Raw genomic sequence first — 13,948 nt, forward strand, 5'->3', positions numbered from 1 at the left:
TTAGAGAGGCTTCAGATGGGGTTTTTTGCCTTCCTCTGGATCAACTAGTCGTTAGGTAGGTTATATATAGGCATTATGGTTGAACTTGATGGACGTATGTCTTTTTTCAACCCAACTTACTATGTTACTATGTTACTTCTTTTTTTTTGTTACTTAGATTTTTATTGTTTTTTGGGGGTTTTTTTTGCAAATAAACATTTATACAGCACCTCTCTAGCACTTCTAGCGCACGTTATTTCGCACTTTAGTGAATCGGCCCCTTTGTGTCGGATCCCGCCATTTCAACGGAGTATTGAAAAAGGAGTATTTTTTGAAAAAAAAATGGATGGGGTGTGGTAATTGGGGCGTGGCCACAAAAGTGGGCATGGGCAAAAAAATTGTTGCGCTGCGCACACCACATCTTTTTGTCCCTCTTTTCATTTTTGAAATGTTGGGAGGTATGCTATACAAGTGAGAAATCTCCATAAAACTATATATATTTGGTATTGGTGCATTCAGAAGACATGGGACTTTCCAAATCAGTTGTATTTTTTGTGCATAAAATAATTTTATTTGTAGTTCTGTGTAAGATTATTAAAAATAAAGTTCTACAGTATAGTGTGGCAAAGAGATCACTGAGCAATAAATGTAAAAAATGATTTTATATTGTTTGGAAACAAATATTTACATAAACATAAATCATAAAGTAGATAAAATACATAAAACAAGAGGCTACCATATACACAAAAAGGTCATACAAACCAAATATGCTACACTACAAATATACACAATAACTTAACTAAATACACTAAAATGAAACCCAGAGGCCCAACCACCTAAATAATAATAATATCCCACACCCCACCATGTAAACGCACTCTATGAAACCTTAACTCTAGAGGATCACACAACCTAAGTATACCTCTCCTTAGGTTTGATAAGGTGCCTGGTCTGTGATGTCAGGATTCACTCTGATTTTGTACAGTGGTCACTCCTCTCCTGGCCCTTTGTCTACTGGTGCCCTACTGAAGCTAACTTATATACAGGAGAGATGGGTGAATTCAAGAACTTTCTAGAAATCTCTCCTGATTGATCCATTTGAATGATGCTAGCACATACCAGTCAGTTACAGGAAGTTGCCCGTCCGCCATTATGGATATTCCAGTCTTCATGTCTGCATCTCCACCAAGACTGTCCTTCCTGACTAATTGATTATGCATATCACCAGGGATCCATTCAGCTGGCTCCAGTGTCTTTGACCCTTTGTTAATGTTAATTAGAGTTTAGGTGTGACAGCACCTTTCCCAGACTAGTACCTTTATTTTCCAAATTAGGAAACTCCTATTGTTTGGACCAGACATCCAGATGCTAAGCTAATTAGACTGTTTCCTCTACTAGAGTCAAAGGTTTCATTATTGATTGATAAAATGTAGCAACCCACAATATATATATTTTACAAGAATCTTACATCTGTTTTTGTTGTAGTTCTGTGAATGATCTGTACGTGGTGATTCCATATAGGTGATTGCTCTATCCAGTAATGCTGCTTTATAGTAATATAAGACATTTGGCAGTCCTAGACCACTGTTATTGAGTGGTTGTTGCAGAGTTTTAGCGGGTATTCTATGTTTTTTTCCCAATTCAAATAAAGTTGTTCATCTGTGCTTGTAATGTTCTAATGAATTGAGGGTGGATTTTCATCAGTGCATTCATTTTGAGACCAACCTACCCAGCCAAGAAATGTTGTGTGGTTTCCAGCTAGAGTAGTTTGCTTGCAATGTGTTCTGTAATGGGATATAGTTATATTTATGGAGAAGGTCAGGGTTTTTTGTTAGTTTAATCCCTAAGTAGTAGTTCTCTACATTCAAAATTATAGTTGCTTTTGAGTTTGCGTTTTTTGGGGGTTTATTTTGTACCAGGAATTCTTTAAGAAAGTATCTAGTTCGCAAATTATGTTTGGAAGGGTAATATGGGGGTTGGTTAATGACAGAATGATGGTGTCTGCAAATAATCCTAGTTTATGTTAACCTGATTTAGTTGCAATTCAGGGCCTGGGGATTTAGCTGGTTTTAGCAGTTTAATTGCTAGTTTAATTTCCTCTGCTATTATAGTGGTGTTTCATTGTTCTGCTTGTTGTGGGGTGAGTTGCAGTAATTATATTGTTGTCAGGTACACCCTAAATATGAATGCCAGGGGTCCACTGAACAGTTTGATGCCCAATATGTATAGGTTTACCTAAGTATGTGGCATGTAGGGGCCCCAATGTGAACATACCCCCATATGATCTTTCATTTCTGTCATTTCAGCTCCTACAAAATCAACACATTTACATCATTATATGTGGGATAAAGCTAGTAAAAAGTATGCTCACCCCAGAAAGTCATATATTTTTGGAAAGTACACATTCCCCCGAATCTAAAATGGCTACCCGTGTCTTTCTACTCCAAAGTACCAAGCCGCACAGCTTTTCTAAAGTTGGCAATTTTGATGACATTTCCAAAAATCCCCTCAAAGCTTCCACTTTGCAGCATCTTATCTCCCACATAGTGTTAGGTACTAAGATAAAACACCCTAAATTTGAACGCCACGGGTCCACTGAACAGTTTGATGCCTAATATGTATAGGTTTACCTAAGTATGTGGCATGTAGGGGCCCCAAAGTGAACATACCCCCATATGATCTATCATTTCAGCTCCAGCAAAATCAACACATTTACATCCTTTATGTGGGATAATGCTACAAAAAAGTACACTCACCCCAGAAAGCCATATATTTTTGGAAAGTACACATTCCCCCAAATCTATAATGGGTACACATTTCTTTTTGCTCCAAAGTACCAAGCCGTAGAGCTTTCCTAAGTTTGCAGATTTGTATGACATTTCAGAAAATCGCATAAAAAATGTTGCACTTTGCATTTATCGCTCGCAATTTCTTGATAAAGATCAGATAATTTTGTGTCACCCCAAATTAGAACACTTAAGGTCTAATGAACAGTTTGATGCCCAATATGCATAGATATACCAAAGTCTGTGGTAATGTACTGACCCCAAAATTAAAATAGCTCATATGGATTTCTCGCCTGCCAACTCAGCTTTTGCACCGAGCCCCCTGACAGCGTATTCTGTGCCGTAACCACCTCTAACTATACAGAGACCCCCAGAAAACAATATATTTTTGGAAAGTACACATTCTGGTGAATTCAAAATAGGTAAAGTTATTTTTGTACACCAAAGTTACACACGGCAAAGCTATGCTAAAAACAGATCAGGAACACTTATACAAGATAAAAATGCAATAAAGCCACAAAAATTTTGCAAATCAGTGAAATAACAAAATAAGTCACACAACAGTGTATTTAGCAGTCAGAATATCTGATCCAATAGTCACGCTGTCAAAATAAACAGTTTTTAGGGAAAAGAAACTAAAAACAAAGTGGTAAGATTAAAAAAAAAAGTGTTTGTGTATACATGTGAGTGAACATATGTAAAAGTTGTGTGACAGTGTGTATATGAGTGTATATAAGTGTGCAAAATGAAAAAAAAAATAAAAACTGCTAAATTATGTGCTGTAAGTGTGTGTAAATTTATGTAAGTTTGTATAAATATATGTAAGTGTGTGTGTAAGTGCAAATATAAAAACACCTTACCTGTCCTGAAGCACCGATCGCAGTCCTGGTCCTCCTGCTGCATCCTGGAGTCAGGGGGCCTGTGCATGTATTGGAAGCAGGATCGCGTCTGCTGCTCATAGGTTGGTCCTGCAACGATCACGTGCCAGCCCCCCTGGCCCGTTGCCCAGGGGGCTGTCATCGCTAGAAACTCTCTGCAGTGGCGGCACCCGCTACAGAGAGTAGCCTTTATCTGCCAACGACGTATGAGACACGTCGTTGGCAGTTAAAGCAGTAAAAAGGTTAAAAGCACTGGAGCATTTCATCAATGTGATAAGATGTGGACCAACTATTGTTTGCAATGTTTCTGCAGAGCATTATTTTGTGATCAAGTTTGCCTGTGTATTCACGATTATCCAAAAAATCCTAGGCTTATCTCCATCTGCCTAACTGGAAAATATGTTCACATTTGTTTGCCTGAATAAAATGAATAAATTTAACATTAAGGAAAGGAAAAGTGAATAGATCTGCCACAGTTGCCATGATAACTTAAAAAAAAGGAAAGATGCCAGCTTATAGCAGCTGCAAACAAGCTTGAACTTACTCCTGTCCCACCAGAGCTCTGTGAACTGAATATCTTAGAGAGACACGTGATTGCAAAATACGTCCCATTTGCTAAAATTGTATCACTTCCTAAGGGTCAACAAACAAATAAATTAGGTTGAGGAGACTGCCTCATACAGACAAAAGCAAACAAAAGGAATTCTGGGAGTGAATTCCAAACTCTTAAAAAAATCCCATTTACATGGGTTTATCCTATAGGCTACAGCTCACCCACTGGGTTTGAAGCTGAAGCCAGGACAATAGCTGATCAGATTCCCAACTACAGACCGGTTTCGCCCTTCTTGGGGGCTCATCAGTGTAGTGTATGGTTTTCTGATCAGCTTAGGTAGAGTCACCATGTGGTTCTACAAACAAATAAATTAGGCTGAGGAGACTGCCTCATACAGACAAAAGCAAACAAAAGGAATTCTGGGAGTGAATTCCTCACTGATCCTGGCTTCAGCTTCAAACCCAGTGGGTGAGCTGTAGCCTATAGGATAAACCCATGTAAATGGGATTTTTTTTAAGAGTTTGGAATTCACTCCATCTGAGAGTGGCGTGATCCTGACAAAGTCATCTTATTAAATGATCTTGCTTATGCTGAACTGCTGAACAGATTCTGAATTACACAAAAACATGAAGCACTATTTGATGGAGATAGACAAATGCTGGCAACAGCAATAAAGTCTTCTGAAGAATGCCCCACTGCATTGTATATATTCACAACTAATAAAGAGGTAGATGATCACAACTCAACAATCATATCTTCACATTATCTGGACATCATAAATATAGAAGCAGAATATTACAAAAAAGATCCATGAACTGGAAAAATTAAATTGCATGCAGCACCAGTTTAAGGAGGAAAATCTGAGCTAAGAGCTAAGATTTCAGTCAGTGCAAAAGTAATGATTACTAGAAATATAGATGTAGAAGATGGTCTGTGGTCAATGGAACCTTTGGTAAAGTAGCAAAATTCATCACCAAAACACACAATAATGTTCCCTCTGTCACCAGTGTATTTTTGAACCAGGAAAGGCATATGTCGCTCTCAGCAGAACAACATCACTAAGCAGATTGCATATTATCGATTTTGATGAAAAGGAAATTTTCTGTGACTCTGAAATTTGTGAATCTTTAAATAACATGCCAAAAGTTAACTTATGCAACACCCAGCCACTACTTCTTTTCATATTGTAAATGCATCAAACATTAATTCAACACTTACTGTTATTCACCACAACACAGAAGGGCTACAGAATCATATTGGAGACATGAAGCACCATCATGAGCTTCTTTTTGCTGATGTATTGTGCCTCACTGAAACGCATTTACACGGATCAATTGTCCAGTATAATCTAAAGGTGGATGGTTATAGAATATTCACACGCAACAGATGTGTCCTACACAAATGTTTCTTACCTATCTAATAGGAATGGGGGTGGAGTAGCAGTATATGTAACAAACAACCTTGAAGCTCATCCTGTGTAGTACATGCAAAATGTGACAGACTTAGAATATTTTGTTTTTAAAGTTGAAGCCCCTCAAAAGGCAACACCCAGCCACTGCTTCTTTTCATATTGTAAATGCATCAAACGTTAATTCATCACTTACTGTTACACCACAACACAGAAGGGCTACAGAATCATATTGAAGACACGAAGAGCTTCTTTTAAATGATGTATTGTGCCTCACTGAAACGCATTTACACGGATCAATTGTGTGCATTGTGTGCATCTATAGGCCACCAGACTATAAACTAAAATAGTTTTTACCTAATCTAAATGCACTTCTAACCTCATTAGACATAATTGACTACATACATATTGTAGTGTGTGGTGACTTCAATGAAGATCACCTCTCTTCTGAAAAAAAGGCTATATTTTGACAAAAATGAATATGAATGTAGGGACTCATAGGCTAAGGGTTAATCTGCCCCTATGGCTTTAAACCCTACCACTTCCTCATCTCTGCTGTTACTGGGCAAAGACCCATTTATCTGGTTTATCCTTTGCACTTATACCTTATTGGTTTATTTGGTTGATCACATCCCTTGGAAACCAATATAGTGTTTAGCAAGGAGTTGTGTCTTCCTCTCCTCCACTGAGCCTGGGATCAAAATAAGGCCCCAGTAAAGCCTTATTGCCCTAGAGTTATCATCTTATACTCTAGAGAAGTCGGGGACAGGGACCCTGTGATCGAGAACCAGTTAGATAGTTACTCCTGTAAGAGCACTCTCTAGGGGAGTGAGATAGAGAGGGAAAGAAGCAAGAGCAGTTTCTGCTCCACCAAGGAAAGTAGCTGGAAGTACCCTTCCATACAGGCAATGTTGCCTCAGCATAGGGCCACAGGTAAGATATAGGAGACAGGCAGTACCTAAACCATGATCCACAGTTGGCTGTAGGACTCTTAAAGCTAGAGGTTATCAACCTGAGGACTGAGGTATCTATTCTGACTGCTTCCAAAGGGGTGCCAAGCTGACCAGGTGCATTTACCCTGCCCAGACTCTAAAAGGAGGTAGGATAAACCAGTGTGCATCCTCTCTTTGCTGTCCTCAGAGTGTACTATAATTTACCATCTTTATGTGAGTATATGCAATAACTCTGCTTATTCATTTGTCTCTGACAATAAACTTGTCTATAGTTCAACTTCAAGAACCTTCTGGCGTCCATCTTTGCTAAATTGCACTGCACACAGCTACAGTGAGTGGTAGTTACACTACACCCCAGCTCCGCAGGTCTCTTCCATTCGGCGAAGGCCCATCCTGTCTAAGAGAGTTGCTTGTACCCCATGCTCTAAAACCATACTAGCCTGGGTTTTGACTATTTTATAGCCAAATAGGGGTTACATGTACAAGTAATCAACAGCACCACTGAGAAAAATACACTTTTAGATCCACTGTTTATTAGCAGCTCAGAGAAAAATATAACATCTTTTATCTTACATACTTATTACAGTTACCATGATCCAGTTTTCTGTGTAATATAAAAATTGTTTATATGTTAAGGTTTTTACATTTTTTTTTTATAGATAATAGTCCCATTATTTTGTATCACAACATGTTTATGATATGATGATTCAAAATATTGTAGTGTGATGTAAACATTCTCTATATTTCTTATTTCAGTCAAAATCCACTTTAGCAAGTATATTTCAATAGTGGAAAATAATAATTTGCCTAATATGGGACAGTTTAAAAAAAAAAAAAAAAAAAAACTAAAGTTCAAAAATATGTTTATTGGGCACTTTTTCTAACCTTTAATTGCAGTCCCTCAGTAACCAACTGTGAAAGATATCCTTTATAAATACTTTGCGTACACCAGGGTCACAGAACTACAGAGTTGGATAAAAATGGTCTGCAGGAGTGAACTCTTATGTTACCGGTTCTTTAATGGATGGTGAAATAGGCATTGTCCAGGGCCCTGCAGACTGGTCAGTGGGTAGAGTAGGGTGGGCCCCACTGACCACCCATCCAACCCTGGTAATTTACTGGGCCATGAAAAGCCTCATCAGCATCTGCTGGTAGAAGTGGAACAGCAAAGGGCTGGTAGAACTGTGAAATCTATGAATGCTTTCGAGCTCTGAGCTGGGCGCCCTGTTAGAGCCCCGGGGCTCTGGAAACCTGGAGGGGGTTGGGGCTTTGGAGCCTGTGGACTGTGTATAGTCATCTAGTGAGAAACTGTGAAAAGCTTGGGTACCCTGGCATGAAAAGTGTGAGATATGGTAGCATTTTAAACTAAAGTCAATATGTGAAATTTCATTGGCTGTTGGTGACTCCATGCAGTGTTTCTCACCTTGAAGTGCAGTCACCCAGTGACTAACTCTGCAAAATTTGGAGACCTGGTATTAATATTGTGAGAATGGCAGCAGTAACCAATTAAATACAATGGCTCTTGGTGGCTCCACACACTTTTTCTAATCTCGAACCGCAGTTAGCCAGTGACTAATGCTGCAAAGTTGTGGATACAACACTATTATGAAAATGGCAGCAGTTTAAATTTAAAACAATGAAATTCAGTGGGTGAAATTGGATAAACTGTTTGTGTTGCTGGCCACTTTTTATAACCTTGAACAAAAGTCACCAGGTGGCAAACTGTGAAAAGTTTGAAGACCCTGGCATTAATATTGTGAGAATGAAATTAATTAGATTGTCTGATTGGCTGTTGTAGCTACACCCACTTTTTCTAACTATGAATCATAGTCATCAAGTGTCAAACTGTGCAAAGTTTGGGTACCCTAGTGCGTGAATAGAAGAATTTCAAAATTTAAACCTATGAAATTCTGTGTGGCTTTTGGTGGCTTCATCCAATTATTCTAACCTCAAATTGCAGTCCCCACTGACCAACTGAAAAGTTTAGGGACCATGGCATTAACTCTGTGAGAATGGCAGCAGGTTAAATTTAAACCTATTAAATGAAATTGGTGAAATCTGATTGGCTATTGGTGAATTTGCCCACTTTTTATTATCTTGAATATTAGTCACCCAGCGACAAACTGTACAAAGATTGGAAACCCTGGTTTAATGGCAGCATTTTACATTTAAACCAATTAAATTCAAGGGGTAAAATCTGATTGGCAGTTGGTGGCCCCACCTACTTTTTCTAACCTGAATCCATAGTCACCCATTGACAAACTGCAAAGTTTAGGGACCCTGGCATTAAATGTGTGAAAATGACAGCAGTTTATATTTCCCCATTGAAATCAATGAGTGAAATTGTCTAATTGGCTGTTTACGGCTCCTTATGTTTTTTCTTACCTTGAATCTGTAGATACCCTGGCCTAAATAATGTAAGAATGGCAGTATTTGAAATGTAAAACAATCAAATTCAATTGGTGAAATCTGATTGGCTGTTGGTGGCTCCACCCATTTTTACTAAGCTTGAACTGCAGTCCACCAGTGACAAACTCTGCAAAGTGTGGGGACCCTGGTATTAATGCCATGAGAAAGGCAGCAATTTGAATATTAACCAATGAAATTTAATGGGTGAAATCTGATTGGCTGTTGGTAGCTCAGTCCACTTTTTCTAATCTTTAACCTTAGTACCCCCGTGAGAAGTTTGGGAACACAGGCGTTAAACGTTTGAGAATGGCAGCAGTTTAAATTTCCCCATTAAAATCAATTAGATAAATCTGATAAAACTCACTTTTTTTTAAACCTTAAAATTATTGTTACCCAGTGACTAAATTAAATTTAAACCAATAAAAATTCAATAGGTGAAATCTCATTGGCTGTTGGTGGCTCCTTCTACTTTTCAAACCTTACATTGCATTTCCCTAGTGACCAAATGTGAAGAGCTTGGGGACCCTGGCATTACTACTCAGAGAATGGCAACAGATAGTATTTCCCTATTGAAAGTCAACAGGTAAAATCTGATTGGCTATTGGTGGCTCCACCCACTTTTCTAAACTTGGAACGTAGTCACCCAATGATAAAATGTTCAAAGTTTGAGAACCCTGACATTAAACATGGGAGAATGGCAGCAGTTAACATTTCCCCACTGAAAACAATGTGATTTTTTTTTTTTACGGCTTTGCCCACTTTTTCTGGCTTTAAATACGTAGTCACCCAGTGACTGACTGTGCAAAGTTTGGGAACCCTGGCATCAAACCAATAAAATACAATAGGTGAAATCTGATTGGCTGCTAGTGGCTCCACTCAAACTTAAAACTGCAGTCCCCTAGTGACCAACTGTGAAGAATTTGTGGATCCTGGTGTTAATACTGAGAATGGCAGCAGATTGAATTTTCGCCATTGAAAGTCAATGATTGGCTCTTGGTGGCTCCACCCACTTTTCCTAAGTTTGAACCACAATTACCTGGTGACTAACGCTGCAAACTTTAGGGACCCTGACGTTATTGCTGTGAGAATGGCAGCATGTTGAATTTCCTCCTTTGAAAGTCAAAAAGTAAAATCTGATTGGCTGTTTGTAGCTCCGCCCACTTTTGAGAATCCAACATATCATATTTTCGTTCAGGTTGACTCCATGACTATGTGATTCAAGTTTGATGAGTGTAGCCTCAAAACTGTAAGAGCGGCAACAGTTTAAATTTCCCCATTAAAGTCAATTGGTGAAATTTGATTGGCTATTGTTGGCTCCTCCCACTTTGGGTCATCCAACAAATGTTGTTGTTTCATTCAGGGTTACCCCATGATTATATTATTCAAGTTTGGGGAGTGTAGCTTCAAAGCTGTAAGAGTGGCAGCAGTTTGAAAACCTTACCTGTTAAAGTGAATGGAAAAATTGGGGTGTTCGGAGCGGCGCCACAAAAATATGGGGGCAGGATCAGAAGAGCAAAGGGCGAAGAAGTGTGGAGAGTTTGGCCATTGTACCCAAAAAACTGTAGGAGGAGTAGCGTTTATAAAATGGGGGGCGCAAAGAAGAAGAAGAAGCAGAAGAAAAAGAAGATTAAGAAGTGGAAGAATAAGCTGAAGTCGAAGAATATTATGTTGGGTTTTTCAGCCTAACATAATAATAAAATTGTAGCCTTACAGGGGAATAGCTTTATGGCTGGTGGGGTCAGTAATCTCTATTTGAAAGCTGGAAATAGTCAAAGGAGAAAGGCAAATAATTTAAAAATTATAAAAACTGGAGGCCAGTTGTAAAGTTCTGTATAGTAGGGTTAGCAAATATTTACATGTAAACTATTATTGTAACAAAAGAAGAAAATTTACCTGCACAGACTCACCCCTTCCTTTAAAGCCTTTGGGGAAAAGGGTCCTGGCCAGTTCAGTTCAGGATAATGCTCCAACACGGATGCAAACATTTTGACGTGTTTTGGGAAAAAACCTTAATTGTGGACTAATAGACAACATGGGGCAGACTTACTAAAATAATTTTTTTGTCATATAAACCATATATTCAAATTAAACTCATTTATAAAATGTCAGAATAATTCTGTTATTGGTCGTATGAAAATGTACAGTTTACGTTCGAAAATTGCAAGTTTTTCAAGTGGAAGCAGCCATTTTAGGAGCATTGGTGCTCATTCTTGAAAAAACAATAATGTGTTTATGTTTGACTTGAAACTGTGTGAAATGGAAACAATGGTAGGATTAACCTCCCTTTGAAACTGGGTGAAATAGAAAACCATGGCAGGATTAATTTCCCCTTGAAAGTGTTTGAAAATAGAAAACAATGATGGGATGAACTTCCCCTTGAAAGTGTGTAGCAAAGGGACAGGCTTACAATGAATATTCACATTTTTTAACCATTTTCGAGTTAAACTCTACCAAATATAGTTTTTGAAGCCTCCCATAGCACTCAATGTGAAAGATGATGAGAGATGAAGATACACTTTTAAGCCCTAACTTCTAAGTTCTTTTGTGGGCTGAACATTGGACATGCCTGTTTTTATGCCATTATGACATTTTCTAAAAACAGGTGTGTGGTCCCTATCATTTGAAGGGCCCCTATCTTCTAAAGGGGAATAAAATAGAACAGATGTCTACAGCTCCTTTGGTGTCTGGAAGTCCCCAGTTTCTCCACCTGCCATGGTAATGACCAAGGAACCCCATATTCTGCCACCTCCATGCTACAACAGGGATCCTCAGGCCTGTAGGGGCTTTGTGAACCAGTGCCTCATACAATTTGAACCGCAGTCATTATGCTTCTGAGTGAGCTAAGGTGGGATATGTCATCTCTATGCTGGAGGCCAAAGCGCTAGAATGGGCATCATCTCTCTGGGAAAAGAATTCTCCCCTCATCAATGAAGCCAAAGCCTTCCTTTAGACCTTCCAGACTGTCTTTGATGCTCCTGGCTGTGTAGCTGATGCCTCTTCATGACTCATGCAGATTTGCCAAGGGAATCACAGTGCAAGTCAGTATGCCATTTAATTCTGGACACTTGCTGCAGAGACTGCCATTTTAATCAAATAATTTAGATTTCATTTTTCTCTGTAATAATAAAACAGTACCCAACAGTATCCCAACTAAAGTATAGTTAATCCTTATTGGAGGCAAAACAATCCTATTGGGCTTAATTAATGTTTTATTTATTTTTTAGTAGACTTTTGTTTCTGTATTGAAGACACGTACGAGATCTATATACTTGTAACTATTTTGAGAGCTTTGCAGGCAGCTGCTTTTGAAGTTATTCGTTGAGCTGTCAATCGTGGAAATTAGCAACAATCATTTGTAACAATTTGTTAGATCGAAACATTTGTAACTATTGCGAGAGCCTGGCAATGGAGCTTCCCTTGAAGTCACTCGTAGAGCCGTCAATCATAGAAATTTGTAACAATTATTTGCAACAATTTATCAGCCTCTTCACTGAAGGAAGCAATAATAGCGGTGAATTGGAACTAAAATTCGGTTTGCTTTTGGCCGTATTCATACTCAGGTACTAAGACTGCGCAGTGATTTTAACTCTATAATTTTCCTTCTTTATCTAATTTTTTTCTTTTAACCATAGGATTTTAAAAATGAAATTTAATAAAAAAAAATTTAAATGTTGTATAGTGGAGTGCTGAGATTTGTGTACTTTTTTCTATTTTTTCATTTTGTAAACTTACCATATACACATTGTGCACCCACTTTTTCTTGTGCGAAATTTTTTTGTGCTAATATAGACTTAAGATATAAGGACAACAATACGAAAACTTGCTCTAAGCCACCCAGCACATCAAGCCTAATTTAAAATTTGAAACAGCCAGTCTCAATTTGCATTCGCTCACCCCTTCACAGAGTTGGTCCAGGTGCCTTGCCCCGAACCTTTCAACCAGAGAAAAAAAATTTTACGACTATTTCTTCATTAAATTATCACGTAAATCACAGTTTTTCATGGACACTCACCCCACTGATCCGGTGGTCTGGGTGCAGCGCCGGGTAGCTATGGGTCTCCCTTAAGATATAAAGATCCAGATTATGGAAAGACCCCTTATCTGAAATACCCTTAGCCCTGAGCATTCTGGATAACAGGTCCTATACCTGTATTCATTTCAGCAAAATATGTTCATATTGCAGTGCTGGTGTTGTATCTTGCAATCTAAAGCAGAAGACGTCATTATTTAAGCAGTTTTGCACTATTATTGCAATGGCAGGTACACATCACATGCACCATAAAGGACTTGTATATGTAATATAAGGATTCAGTTACTTAAGTATTTCTTGCTAGTATTTTATCTGGGTAAAAAGATGTGAAAAAATGGGACAACAGCATAGGCGGAGGGTGACTTTTTTGTTTGGGGAGGCTAAAGATGGGCCATACATAAACTGACCTCAAGCTATGTGAGACTTAGTGGATTCGCTGCTGGCGTAAAAAATTAACCTCCCAAATACCTTTTGCCATTCCCACTGACTTCCAAGGATTCTGTACAAAAGTGCGGGGGGAGTGCTTTTTTTTTTTTTACCCTAAAATGCTTAGCATATAAAAGTATTCATATGTGCACTTCTGTGAGGGGATCTGCAAACATTTGTGTTTGTGATCAGTTAGCTTAAAGGAGTAGTTCAGCTTTTTGTCCAGCAGCTCTCCATATGGTAATTTAGCAATCATTTTTGGCCCCCATTTGAAAGGCAAATTATTCAAGAACTATAAAAAAAAATAATTGGGAAGACTAATTGCAAAGTTGCTAGGAATAGGCCATTTGATAACATACTAAAAGTTAACTTAAAAGTGAACCACCCTTTTAGATGTGTTCCCGTTAGTTTTATAGCAATAAAGGCAGTAGGTACTGACACCCCAGGCACATTATATACAGTGAGACACAGTCTGTATGTCCAAAACCAGCACATTATATACAGTGAGACGCAGTCTGTATTTACA

The sequence above is a fragment of the Xenopus tropicalis genome, chromosome 6, assembly GCF_000004195.4.
Source record: "Xenopus tropicalis strain Nigerian chromosome 6, UCB_Xtro_10.0, whole genome shotgun sequence".
Classification (NCBI taxonomy): domain Eukaryota; kingdom Metazoa; phylum Chordata; class Amphibia; order Anura; family Pipidae; genus Xenopus; species Xenopus tropicalis.